This window comes from Pelobates fuscus, chromosome 8 (genome assembly GCF_036172605.1).
Source record: "Pelobates fuscus isolate aPelFus1 chromosome 8, aPelFus1.pri, whole genome shotgun sequence".
NCBI classification, from domain to species: Eukaryota; Metazoa; Chordata; class Amphibia; order Anura; family Pelobatidae; genus Pelobates; species Pelobates fuscus.
The window spans coordinates 154,545,697-154,560,874 of NC_086324.1; positions in this window are offsets into that span (position 1 = coordinate 154,545,697).

Genomic DNA, 15,178 nt, shown 5'->3' on the forward strand with positions numbered 1-15,178 from the left:
TTCCTTTTTAGACTACCTTTAAAGCACTCAACGTTTTTATTTTTACTTTATTTTTTAATTCTTTATTTTGTGGTGCTGAGATATACAAACAGGCTTACATCGCCACGACAGCTGATATATGCCGATGAAGTAGTACATAATAAACATTATCATGGCAGTCAATGATAGCACATTTTTATATGAATCAGGCTAGGCATACATTTCTATGTCCTTGGTTACTTTCAGATTGGCAGGAACAATAATTAGGGAGACATTCTGGTTTATTTCAGGAATGTATGAAGGTTGTGTGCTGCCCACGCTTACAAGAGTGTCTGTGCTTCTGGAGCTGAGTGTCTGTGTAGCAGGTGCTAGGGTGTGGATGTAATTTCGTCCAGGGCTATACGTGTAGCAGGTGTGACTGTTAGGTGATTTAGATATCCAGAGAGCTCAGAGCGGGGTGTAGGTTGATTGTGGGCGCGGGTTGTGTTAATAGGTATGCTAGTCTATTCGCTATGTGTAGCTTGTTTTTAATTACCCCTGGGCTTGTGGTGGGGCGAAGATAGTCGGGTAAGTCCAATAATTCTAAGTTTTGATAATGGAAGGTCAAGGAAAGAGGCCTAAGCTTTGAATGCCCATGCTATGCCAGTCGCCCGGTGTCCCTTAGGGGCCTGAGGCAGGAGTCTCGCTTCGCAGCACGTGGCTCTCATGTCGTGATTGTGGGTGATCCTGGAAGGTACAAGCCTAGTTTAGGGAGTGTGGTGGGGGTGTTAGATCTTGGATCTAGTTGCTGGCAGTTCATGGTGGGGGTGTCCGTGACCTGTGTGGGAGATGGTGTGTCTGTAGTCTTGGGGCCAAACCATATGGGGTGTCCCAGGGGGGGGTCTGTGTTTTTGGGAGTTTGCGTCTCTCCCTTCTATTGAGGGCTCTTATTGTGGCATATGAGGCCGTGTGGGAGTGGGTTTTAGCCTGCCTGACTATGGCGTGCATTTATGTGTCATATAACTGAAAACTCCTGTGAAAACAGCTTAAAACTAAACACGTAAAATATGTAATAAAGTATGGCTCTTTAGTATAGTGCGGAGGCACGGTAGAGTGTCAGAGTCAGATATGTTTCAAGTCAGAGCCCCTCTCTTTTCTCTTCCTCTGGGGACAAAGGGCTGTACTCTTTACGGGTCCCAGGTCTGTGAGGCAGAGGAGGTTGCAGGTTGCCCGGGTTGTGGGGATATCCCCAGTGCTTGGAGGAATGGCCCTGCTTTGTCTATTGAGGACAGTCTTAGTATGGTGCCTTCTCTGTTGACGGTTAGGGCTCTGGGAGTTGTCCATCTGTAGTCGATGCCGGCTTCTCGTAGCTGGTGTGTCACTGGGCCCATTGATCGTCTCCACAGTAAGGTGTTGCGTGTCAGATCTTGGTAGAAGGAGATTTGTGATGATTCAAAGGTGATTGGGGTTTTATCTCGCACTGCGGCCAGGATCCAATTTTTGTCCGTCTGTGATTGGCACCGGACAATGACGTCTTGAGAGGCTGAGGTTGGCGCCTGCTTGGGTTTTTTGATTCGAAAGAATCAATCGAATGTAAGTTTCTTTGCTTGGCTATGCGGGAGGAAAGTGTCAGTGAGGCGGCGTAGGTAGTGGGGTAACTCAGACATAGTGATGGAGTCAGGGATGCCCCTTAGCTTAAGGTTGGTGCGCCTGGTTCGTTCTTCAGCCAAATCCACCCTGGCTGTCAGGGTAGAGTGGGATGACAGTAGCTGTTGGACTGTTTCTTTTAGGCTCGTTACCTCCTGTCTCATGTCCAGGATGTCTTCCTCGGAGGCTTGTGTGCGGGCTGTCACTGCCTGCAGTTCTGTGCGCAGTAAGTCTTTGTCTGCAGCATGCATCTGCCTCATCTCCTGCAGTAAGTCGGCTATATCCTGTTTAGGGCTGGGGCCTATTTGTCTTGTCCCTCTTGTTGGGTTGTGGGGGGACTGGGTGTGTGGGGTTCCTCTGTTACACCATCTGAACCGCATGGACTCTGTCCTCGGTCAGGCGAGGCCGCCATTTTGGGTGCTGCTGGGCGTTGTAGTAGGGCACTTATATCCTGAGTGTCTTTGTGTGTACCCTGTTGGGGTTTTTGGGATTTCCTGCCCATTTTTTCGGTCTCCCAGGGAGAGGGTCTGTGTTGGGGCTGGGTTGTACCTGATATATCAGCAGTCCAGGATGAAAACTCAGATGCAGGCCACCCACTGTGGTAGTTGAGGTAGGCCTCAGTTCTCCTCCGGGTTTTCCTTCCCGTTCGTGTGAACAGAAACGGCATCTGTGGTTGGTCTGCACTTGGGGGTTGCTAGTGGTGATGTTTCCCCCTGGGAGTAGTTTTGTGGGGTCGCAGATTGCTGTGGATTGTGTGCCGTTTTTCCGGAGCTCTGAAAATTGTCGGCCATTCCAGTCCATCGCTTAGCTCCGCCCCCCCCCCCCAACGGTTTTGGTTTTTAACACCTGATATCTGTGTTTTATACTTATTTTTAGATTTTTAAGAGAGAAGAAATCAAAAATTTTATATCTGTGATTTGGTATGCATTTGGAGGTTGCTTGTGGGGCTACTTATGTGGTGGGAGGCTGATTTTGGGGTTGTGCATCGGAGGATGGATCTGTTTGCCATGTAGTGTGTGTGTTGGGTATTTGCACTGTTTTCGTAATTGCCAGTCTGGGCCTATCACCAAACATTACACATTAAATTATCCACTACATTAACCCCTACATTTTACCAACACTAAGCATTAATTCCTACAGTACCCTAACATTAAATATTAACTAGTACACTACCTTAAAACTTAACTAACCCGAAAGTAAATATCATGTAATATAAAAGGCGTATAACGCTGAACCATATATTAGGGGGAAAAATACCATCACAGGGTTCTTGAGATGTTTTTCGACTACAGGACCGAAGGTCTGGAGGGGATTTAATTATACAGCATGGCAAGTTTAACAAAGAACTAAGACGGAAATCTTAGGATAGAATCCCATGGGTCTCGTTTACCAAGCCAAGCCATATCTCACTAAATCCTGTCTTTTGCTGTTTGTTAGAACACTGAGCTGCTGCATTTGAAGCATCCCCCACCATCCTAATACAGTAAATAAGCTTACAGTCAGTATGTTTTTCGTTTGATCTCTATTTTTGTACCATTTGCAATAGTTGCCTGGAGCAGTCATGTAATTTTGCAATTCTAATTTTTAGTGCTTATGGGTTGTTTTTTATTTTTTATTTTTATTATTATCACTTACTTCCTTCTTTCCGACAATACTGTTAGTACATATAGAAACAGAATAGATTTTCATTTGGAAAATAGCACTATCCATTTAAATCAGATATAAAATAAAATGCCACCAACTAATCTATATCGGTTTTATTTAGCCAATGTCCTCATCGGTTTAGCTGCACCATTTCAACATAACATCTTTTTTAGTGTGTTAGTTTAATAGCTAGGTAAAATAAATTAGTAAGTAGGGTTCAATAAATTGTAGAAATACTCCCATACTAGGAATGCTTTGTATTTGAGTACACTTCCAAAATGGCAGTGAACAGCACAATGGATTAAAAGGGACACTCCACTGCCCAAACACAAAAAAATGCATTTATTTAATTTTGCGTTTTTTTCACTGGGGGTATCAAAAAACAACTTGTGAAAGTGGCAGATCTCTTGCTTGCAGCCTTTGCAAGCCCTCCCCTTCTAACCCTGCCCAGACTTTCTGTGGCTGTCCAATCACAGACTTCCCAATGCAGCTCAAGTCGTTGCAAGGCAGGTGCTCTGGACAATTACTGTCACTTGAATTTACCTTCAATGAGCTAAACAACCATGGATTAACCGAACCTGTTGTCTGACCGATAGCCAGGGGCGTGTAACAAGGTTAATTTATAAAAAAGTGTCATTTTCTATTGAATTTCTTATTGTAAAATGAGGAAATAAGGTAATGAGGTAATAAGGACACACTCTTCACACAAAAGCACTTAAATAATCTAAAGTGCTTTAGGGGTCCACAGTGTCCTTTTACAGAAAATAAAGGCACACAAAAAAAAGTTTATAATCTTACATGTCTACTTAAAGGGTTGCTACAACCACCATGACTACTTCAGTGAGTTGAAGTGGTCATGGTGGTAGAAGAATGTATGTGCAGTGTTTCAGCTTGATCGAGACCCTGTTCCACACACCAATCCGTCCTTAAATTCCTAGCAGATAGGTAACACTGTCTCGTACCAGGGCCCCAAGAGTCCCAGAGGCTGCGTGAAAGAGTCCAAGCCACCAGCAAAAGCCAATCTTCCAGGAGCAATGGGTAAGGGTTCCTCTTCTGCTGCGTGAGGAACATCTGGTTTGAATGTAAAAGGAACAGGCAATTCCAGAAGGTCTGGGGACCAAGGCTGGCTCTGCTACAGAGGAGCAACCAAGGTTATCATCCCCTGTTGAGATAGAAAATGATGAAGAACCCTCACAATTATTGGGAAGGGGTGGGGGGAGAAGCGTAGGTTCTGTGGACAGTAGTTTGCAGGAAGAGCCTGCCGGAGAGAATAGTAAAACAGGGGATACAAACAGATCTCACACTAACACAACACCCAAAGATAAAAATAAAATAAACATCAGTCACAATCCAGCAAACTGACACAATAATACAATATTATAGAGAAACCGTGAAGGGAGCTGAAACTCTGATTTGTACTTGTCATTGAGCAGCAAAGAAAGAGGAGGGGCTTGGGCTCATTGTGCCTCACATATAAATGACTTGTTTCTGATTGGTTCTTGTTTTTCTATGGGTTTTTTTGCGGTTAAGAGTTCAGTAAAGAAAAATATGCAAAGTATGAAGCCTCCTGTCGTAGCAAAATTGTATTTTCATGTGTGTTAATGTGTGTTTTATAGATATTTTGAGTAACATAGCAATAGAGCTATTTTTATATGAATTGTATGCACTAGGATGAAGGAACTGCCAATCTTTATCAAGCAATTTTGCAGTTTAGAGCAAATTAAAGATATTAGGCCACAAAACCTACCACGCTGAGCAAGCCAGATAAAGGGCTTATCGTTATATCAGAAGGCAGGAGCTAGAGGGCCCTTATAAGTAGTTTCTTGTTGCCATAGTCTGTATTGGATTATTTACTCCTCAAAACCAAATGGGAAAGGTACATTCCTCAGTTTCTGGTAAAAAATTGTAGCTTTAAAGTAAAAAATAAATAAATCTAATTCATAGACAAGTGCTAATAATATACCAATATATACGTTCCAACACTGGGAGATATGTGTGCAAGACTGTAGCGGGTGAGGCATGCCACCCTAAAAAGATGGTTTGTCAGACTGGTGTGCATGCTTGCAAAATCGTCCTGCAGCCAGTCTGGCTATCCCTCTCATGTAGTCTATGTGCAGAGCACATATGAACTTATGGACTAAGTTTAGTTTGAGCAGTGTGACTGCATTTAGTGATACAGCCTGTTTGTGTTTTTTGGGGACTTTTCTCTACTAGAATGTTATTAAAATTGGACCACCAGAGAGAAAACCTTGGATGTGGGTACAGGCAGGGCCGGATTAACATAGAGGCTGATGGAGCTGTAGCTCCAGGCCCATGGAATAGGCCAGGTGATTTTTACTACTCTTCACATGCTCTTGCTTAAGTATGGAAACTTAAGAGGGATCTAGGGAAAAAAAACTGGTGTGGACTGGAATTAGTTAAGGTAAAGCTGTCTTTGTACACTTTGCAAATACTCTTGCTCTTTCAGTCTCTCTAACACTGTGGCATGTTCCCTTTCTTCTACACTCAATACATACACTTTTTGTCTGTCCCAGACTGTATAACAAGAGCTTCTGCATGCTGGTAAGAAGGTAATGTATTAGGCAGTCTTTGTGCGTATGTGTGTGTTTGTGTGTGTGTGTGTGTGTATAGAAATCAGTTTCTGTGTGTTTATGTGTTAGGTATGTGTTCATGTGTATATATTAGGCTGTTTGTGTGTGTCTGAAGATGTGTAGCAAAGGCAGAATAGAGGGTCAGAACAAACATGTATCGGCAGCACCCTGTGCACAAAGAGAGAGTACCTTTTTGTAGTACTGTGCCAAAACAAGATGTTGAAGTCCCTTAGTGTGCCGGTCCTATTTATTTTTTATATTGAGATGTGTGTTACTGTATTCTGCTTGTGTACTTTATGGTTGCTGCAGTTGCTTTGTACCATTGTATTTATGTGTATGTGGGCTATTATATTGTATATGTTCATGAGTAGTTTGTGATATTGTGTATGATACCTATGAATGTGGACTGTGTATGGGGGCTGCTTGTGGAATTGTGTGTGTGGATGTTATGTCACGTTGTGTGTTTGGTGGTGTGTATATGTGTGGGGCTGCTTGGAGTATTGCATATGAGGGGCTGCTTGTGAAGTTGTGTGCGTGTATGTGGATGGTCAGTGGTGTTGTGGTTGTGGGGACTGTGTGTGTGGGCTATTTATATTATTTGTATAATAGGAATACTTCTTTTGCAGCTCTGTGTATATTTCTAGCAGTGTGGGTGGCTTCTCTGGGATCCAGTGGACAACAGGTTGGCCAGGTGCAGGTCAAAATCTGTGATGTCTGCTGTGGGCTGCTCTACTCCAGTGCAGGTACTCGTTCATAAGTGTTGGGATGGAGTTATCTTAGATCACTTCCTTTAAGCGCTGTAATGGGTAAATTAAGGATTGCCCCTCACCTGACAGGCCAGTACTAGTTTGGCTCTGGCAACATTGAGTGTCGTGCAAAGGCATCTTGAGTGCCATGCACGGCACACGTGCTGTAGGTTGCCTACCCCTGAGATAGTGTATAGCAGCCCCCTACAATTGGGTAATACTGGGGCAATGGCATTAAACTGTCACAAAAGGAAAATCCAAACAGCGGCAGAAGACGGTTCACTGATTAAGCTTTTCCTGCCGTCGTTTGAATTTCTCTTATTGAAATGCTGAAGTTGTTGCTGTTTTAACAGTGGACATTTCACTGTTGTTTGTAACTTTGCCAAACTATGGCGCCCTTCCAATAAGCCTCATAGTACAGTTTTTACTCTGATTTGTACCTCTGAATATGTTAGCGTGTTTGTATGTATATATATATATACATGTTTGTATGTATATATCCGAAAATATTCAGCTTTGATATTAATGAGTTTTTTGGGTTCATTGAGAACATGGTTGTTGTTCAATAATAAAATTAATCCTCAAAAATACAACGTGCCTAATAATTCTGCACTCCCTGTGTATATATATATAATAAAATTAATCCTCAAAAATACAACGTGCCTAATAATTCTGCACTCCCTGTGTATATATATATATATAATAAAATTAATCCTCAAAAATACAACGTGCCTAATAATTCTGCACTCCCTGTGTATATATATATATATATATATATATATATATATATATATATATATATATACATATACACAGGGAGTGCAGAATTATTAGGCACGTTGTATTTTTGAGGATTAATTTTATTATTGAACAACAACCATGTTCTCAATGAACCCAAAAAACTCATTAATATCAAAGCTGAATATTTTCGGAAGCAGTTTTTAGTTTGTTTTTAGTTATAGCTATTTTAGGGGGATATCTGTGTGTGCAGGTGACTATTACTGTGCATAATTATTAGGCAACTTAACAAAAAACAAATATATACCCATTTAAATTATTTATTTTTACCAGTGAAACCAATATAACATCTCAACATTCACAAATATACATTTCTGACATTCAAAAACAAAACAAAAACAAATCAGTGACCAATATAGCCACCTTTCTTTGCAAGGACACCCAAAAGCCTGCCATCCATGGATTCTGTCAGTGTTTTGATCTGTTCACCATCAACATTGCGTGCAGCAGCAACCACAGCCACTGCTCAGAGAGGTGTACTGTTTTCCCTCCTTGTAAATCTCACATTTGATGATGGACCACAGGCCTGACCACAGGCCATGTCATTAGATTTTCTTCTTTTATACCCTTTCTTGCCAGCCACGCTGTGGAGTACTTGGACGCGTGTGATGGAGCATTGTCCTGCATGAAAATTAATGTTTTTCTTGAAGGATGCAGACTTCTTCCTGTACCACTGCTTGAAGAAGGTGTCTTCCAGAAACTGGCAGTAGGACTGGGAGTTGAGCTTGACTCCATCCTCAACCCGAAAAGGCCCCACAAGCTCATCTTTGATGATACCAGCCCAAACCAGTACTCCACCTCCACCTTGCTGGCGTCTGAGTCGGACTGGAGCTCTCTGCCCTTTACCAATCCAGCCACGGGCCCATCCATCTGGCCCACCAAGACTCTCTCTCATTTCATCAGTCCATAAAACCTTAGAAAAATCAGTCTTGAGATATTTCTTGGCCCAGTCTTGACGTTTCAGCTTGTGTGTCTTGTTCAGTGGTGGTCGTCTTTCAGCCTTTCTTACCTTGGCCATGTCTCTGAGTATTGCACACCTTGTGCTTTTGGGCACTCCAGTGATGTTGCAGCTCTGAAATATGGCCAAACTGGTGGCAAGTGGCATCTTGGCAGCTGCACGCTTGACTTTTCTCAGTTCATGGGCAGTTATTTTGCGCCTTGGTTTTTCCACACGCTTCTTGCGACCCTGTTGACTATTTTGAATGAAACGCTTGATTGTTCGATGATCACGCTTCAGAAGCTTTGCAATTTTAAGAGTGCTGCATCCCTCTGCAAGATATCTCACTATTTTTGACTTTTCTGAGCCTGTCAAGTCCTTCTTTTGACCCATTTTGCCAAAGGAAAGGAAACTGCCTAATAATTATGCACACCTGATATAGGGTGTTGATGTCATTAGACCACACCCCTTCTCATTACAGAGATGCACATCACCTAATATGCTTAATTGGTAGTAGGCTTTCGAGCCTATACAGCTTGGAGTAAGACAACATGCATAAAGAGGATGATGTGGTCAAAATACTCATTTGCCTAATAATTCTGCACTCCCTTTATATTACATTTTTTCAGTGTTATGATTTAGTGGGGAAACGTATTAGTGCCCCCCCCAGTTTTAACTGTAATATCTTATGTTCCCCCCACCCACCCCCCGTGTATTTGCATTGAATACATTATTTATCTATGTAAAAAACAGATACAATTTTTTATTAGACTAACATAATTTTTTAATGACAAGCTTTCGGGAAAACCTCCCTTTTTTAAGTCTGAAGTCTCAAGTCTTGAGAAAGAGAGGTTCTCCCGAAAGCTTGTTATTAAAAAAAATATGTTAGTCCAATAAAAAAAGGCATTACAAGATACACATTTTATCTGTTTTTTTACATCTACATCACTGGACTAATACGGCTACAATCTCTACTTGATCATTTATCCATGCAATATACGATGTGTACAGTACATTTCCGTGGGATTTATATTCGAGTGAGCTTGCCATGACAGGTTCACTTTAATTGCCTAATTGTTAATATATATTTAGAATAAATTAAGTGTCATATAATTAAATGAGCAAAAGAATTTATAGGTGATTTTCAATGTTTTATTTGATGGTGTAATTTCCAGAAAAGTGACAATTACCCATTCAATGAAAGATGTCAGACCAAGCGAAGACTTGTTGGTTAACGTTTTATACTTTAACGTTTTTTAGTTTACCGTATAACATTGGCTGCCTCTTAAGAATTTCTGTTCTACTACTTGACCTCACATTAAAAATAAACAACTAGCATGACCGTATGTGTTAAACAAATCGTTATGAGAAAGCCCAGTGTCCTTTTAATGACATAAAACATTGTGGATGACCTTTTATGTAGCTGCAAGCTGACAAGCGCCTTTCTTCAACTCTTCGTTAGCTAAATATCACATTTGCGGTAATTAAGACAAATACATTTAGCGTTAATGATCTTCCTCTAGGAGACATTGATCTGGGATTTTACACAAAATCTAGGAAATACCGTATGTCTCTTCAAAAGTAAACAAAAACAAAAACAGGTAAAAATCACATCTTAAATCCAACAGCAATTTTAACACTTCTCAAACACTTTCACAGCTTAATTAAAGGGGCACCAGGATCACGTCATCTCAATGAAGCGGTCTAGCTGCTATGTCTCTGTCTATTTAACCCTGCAACTGAAAACATTGAGAGCATTTGATTTGATGCAGCGCAGTGTTTGACGAACATGCGCACTAGCATCCCAAAGTGCCCCTGGGGGGGATTATTGGATTGGCTCAGATAATCAACACTGATGATCTCAGCCAAAGAGGTGGAGCAGCAGCACAGAGGGCAGTGTGCTGTAGGATGTAAAGTAAGTAAAACATAACTTTTAAACTCCTGCAAGGGATGGTGGACACTGACATATTACATATGTAGGAGGACACTGTAGAATTAGGAATGTATGTTTGTATCATGTTCCTTTAATAAATTCAGTGCCGGAGTAAGGATCTTTGCTGCCCTGGGCAAAAAATAATTTGCCACCCCTTCCCTCCATTTGTTGTGACATTACAATATCTAACCCATGTGATCCACCACACATATGCTCCATGCCTTTTTACGATATTTACTTTACTTTGTTCCCCTAGCCCCACTGTGTGCCTCTCACCTTTGTCACACCACCCAGCCTCCCTTCTGTGTGTCTTTGTCACACACCCCCAGCCTACCTTCTGTGTGTCTTTGTCACACACCCCCAGCCTACCTTCTGTGTGTCTTTGTCACACACCCCCAGCCTACCTTCTGTGTGTCTTTGTCACACACCCCCAGCCTACCTTCTGTGTGTCTTTGTCAACCCCCAAGCCTTCCTTCTGGGTCTTTGTCACCCTCCCAGTCTCCCTTTTGTGATTGTTCCACCACCCCAGACTCCCTTCCATGGTTTCTCTCCCACCTCGCACCTCCTAAGACTTTCTTATCTGGTTTCTCACCCACTCTCATGCCCCGCGCCTGCTTACCTTCAACCTCCTTGTAGCATGGCAGAGCCGAAGACCAGGGTAGAGGAGCTTCTGTTTCCTCTCCCGGTCTAACAGAAAGTAGTTCAACTCTGTCAAATCTGGTAGAGGTTACAAAAGCTTCTTTATATTGGTATGCGGCCCTGCCATGCTACATACTGAGACCGGCACTCTCCTTCTGTCGTTCAGCTGGAGACTTGTTCAGAGATGAGCTTTTTGACAGTATGGTTCTGGACTGCTCCTATGGGTTTTTAAAACATAATGCGCTAATGATATCGGTTTCTGTAAAGATACAACTAAGCTGCAACTCGTTTGAGACAATCCTGAGTTTTCCTGCCTACAGGGGAAAGCTACTAACCTCTTATCCCTTCTCAGAAAGTGTTTTTATACATGTATTTTTTTATAACTTTTATGATACTTGGCTATTTAGGTCTACCGTTTTAAAGTCATGCAAGAAAGCCCTAGTCTTACTGCCCTGGACATAGCACAATGAGACAAGCTAAAACACTGCACACACAGTCCCCTACCACCATGACTACTACCAGTCACTCAAGTCATGGTGAGTGGAATAATCCTTTAAATTACCCCTCAGCCTAAGCACCCCCCAAATCTTAGCCTAACCCTAATCATAAACATTGCTGGACCATTGTAATTGATGGCACAGTCTCACATATTGCTGATGTGTTGTGTTCTGAATACAATTCCATTTCAGCATCTCTCAGAAGACAATGGGACTTTAAAATACAGTTGTATTCCACGTGGTTATACTGAATTTGATTACTTTATTGTTATACTGTCACAACTAAAATAAAGAATTTAAAAAAATAATAATAATAATTGTATTGAACAGTCCCTCCACATGTTCCAGTAATCATTTCTCTCCTGCCTCCAGACTGATCAACTAAATTTACTGCTCTCATAAAAACATTGTACTCTGAATTCTATGTCTGTGTTTTCATAACCCATGTGTTTGAATTAGATAATCAATTTGTCTCTCCAGTTTATCTTTCTTATCCGTAATGTAAACTTCTGTAATGTGTACATATCATGTGCATATAATTGTAACTATTTGTATACATTATTTTATTTTTACATCTAAGCTACCTACCAACATGTTCGGCACGCATTGCTTTTTGTATACAAGAACTGATTTGGCACAATGGTTCTTCATATGCTTGGACAGGCGACAGGAGCAAGTCAGATACAAGGAGAGCAATTTGATTTGTGGTTTTGCCAGAGTAACTCCGAAAGGTGCCAAGTCGTCAAATCAAATCATTTCCAACAAACGTAAGGAGCTGCACTAAATCCCATAAATCTGAGCCAGGGTGCAACCAAACCAGGACCTAGCACCAGGTTCCAATGGCAAAAGCATAAAATACAAAAATGGTCCAGGCACTCCAAGATCCAGAAATGGCAAATTTATTGAAGCCTAAAGTAACACAACGAAACTAATAGTTGAACCAAAATAATTTCTGTAGATCTGGATAAATTTTCTGTGAGTTTTTTCAGGAGACACAATTCTGGTGTGATACCAGTATGGACCTGGTCTGGAATGGTTTGTATAAGTGTATGCATTTTACTCCAGTAAGTGTTTTAGTACAGGACTAAAATATGTGAATAAGTGGGCCTATGTGCCTGCGCTTCCTCCTACATGTATTATTTCTAGATAAATGTAGTTTAACCCCTTAAGGACACATGACGTGTGTGACACGTCATGATTCCCTTTTATTCCAGAAGTTTGGTCCTTAAGGGGTTAAAGAGGCTGGAGGGAGTCAGGTACCATCTGTAGAGATGCTCATAATGAGATAACTTGCGGGAGTTTAATTTGATACTTTTTAAACACAACACATTCTAAAAAAAACTGTGGGGATTGAAAATGCAGATACAAATACATAGGTAGTGCAGTGTATTTAATTATTAATTCATTCAAATGCTAATTGCGGCAATTACCATGCAAGTTATATGTATGCTGTCAGAAAGCGTACATGCTCAGCTCTATAAATATTATATAAGAAAAAATATTTATTATAAGGATTGGACTAACAACTGCTTAAACTATCAGTCTGTTTTCTAGGTTACCTGTTATAATTCCCAGCAGTATAAACACAGAGGTTTTATTCATTGACCTAGCTGCCCCAAAAAAAAATCTTAGGGGACAGCATACCACAATAAATGTAGAACCCCTTTAGGATCACATGTTAAGCCACGCAGTTTTCTATAGGCAAAATGATTTACCGTCACTAGAGAGGTGACCTGTGTAAGCTACCTGACGTCACCTTTTAATATAAATATGCAATTTCTCATGAAAAATAAATAAATTATTTAACAAAGGTATATAAATTCTTTTAAAAAAAAATGTATGTTATGTATTTTTAGATTTCCAACTGGAATTTTTGCATCTTGAATTTTTAATTTTTTTTTTTAAAGCCATATGTATTATTATTATTATTATTATTGCGATTTATTTAGCGCCAACAGATTCCGTAGCGCTTTACAATATTATTAGAGGGGGGATTTGACTATAAATAGGACAATTACAAGAAAACTCACAGAAACGAAGGGTTGAAGAGGGCCCAGCTCAAACGAGCTGACAGTCTATAGGAGGTGGGGTATAAAACACATTAGGACAGGGAATAGAAGACAAATTAGGTGGGAGTGGAGCAGAGCTGGAGGAGAGAGCAAGAGGTAGAGGTTAGTCTGGGAGGCCATAGGCTTTCCTAAAGAAATTAGTTTTAAGGCACTTCTTAAATGATTGAAGACTAGGGCTTGTACAGCATAGCTTACTCTAAAAACACCATCGAGTATTGTTTGTACCATCTTTCTTGGACAGTAAAACATATGATTGTAAAAGCGATACCATGGCTGGCAAAGATTTACACCTCGCATTCCCCCTCACCCACTAGGTTATCTGGGGAGGATTTGTCCCCCTTATTACCCCTACTTCCTACACGCATGGATTTCTTTACGTACCAGTATATTGTAATGAATTGAAAAAAAAACTGCTAAATTTAGTCTAGAGAATTACAGATTCTGAAAAACAAAAATTCCAAACACAACTATCATTACAACCTGACTATATTAGAAAGTTAATTAGCAAATCTGGGTATATGGTTTCTAGCACACCTTTAATAAACGCTCCTCAGCCCTTTAAATCATTTTGTGTTTAATACAATTAGGACTATTGAATTGGCATCAAATGAAATGAAATGTGCACCTTTTGGTTGGGGAGAACAGTGCAGTATAAAAATATAGCATTTTATATATCTTGAAAATGATGCAGACTTCCGATGGCTGGTAAAATTAGCCTTTAACCCCCTTAAGGACACATGACATGTGTGACATGTCATGATTCCCTTTTATTCCAGAAGTTTGGTCCTTAAGGGGTTAAAAAGAGCAAGAATCTTTACATCGTAAGAGAAAATGTAACTCCGAATAACATGTCAAATAAGTAATATACAAACATTTTGTAAGTATATGGCTGTTTTGAAAAGCAGCCAAAATGAATCCATATAAATAAATAAAAAATACATTGAAAAATACAAAAATCATGATATTAAATACTGTGAATAATGAAATTATAATCAAATTATCTATTGACGCGCACTACCACGTGATTCATAAAGTTTACACAGCAATGTAACAGTGTTAAATTTCACTTGTGTGTTAATGTACTCTTGTGCTCGTGTTGAACACTGTGCATATCACTGACATTATTGTATCTATTTATTTATTTTATTTTTCTTTATTCACAATTCACAAGTAGTGCAAACAATACAACGCGAAATAAGTGTCATGACGAATGCATGGAGTGTACACTAGCGGGTGACCCGACAACATTTTGGGATTTGTGGGTTTTATTTTTAAGAACAGTATAATAGCATACAAAATGGGAACTTTGCGTCCAGCACCTAGGAAGGATCTTGTGTGTCGTGTAATTGCCTATCACTACTTTAATTATCTTCATACATGATGTACAGCCTATGTGGGTTGGTGCCACATGAAGCTTGCATGACTCTTTGTTTATATTGTAAATCTCTAGCAAGAAAAAAATACAAGGCAAAAAATTAACCTGCCATCCACAGATTACGGTTTGATCCACATGGCACATTTGCCAGGAAGCACATATACCTCTAGTCTAGGTATCACCAGCAAATATATGGATGAAAAGAGAAGGTTGAATCCCTCTCGGACAACGCAGTGTCCTGGAATGTGAGGAGATACAGAACATGGAATAGTCTTGCCCAGGGCCGGCCTTGGGCCATTAGGCGCCCTGTGCGCCAAGGCTTCACACCGCCCCCCTCCCTCCCC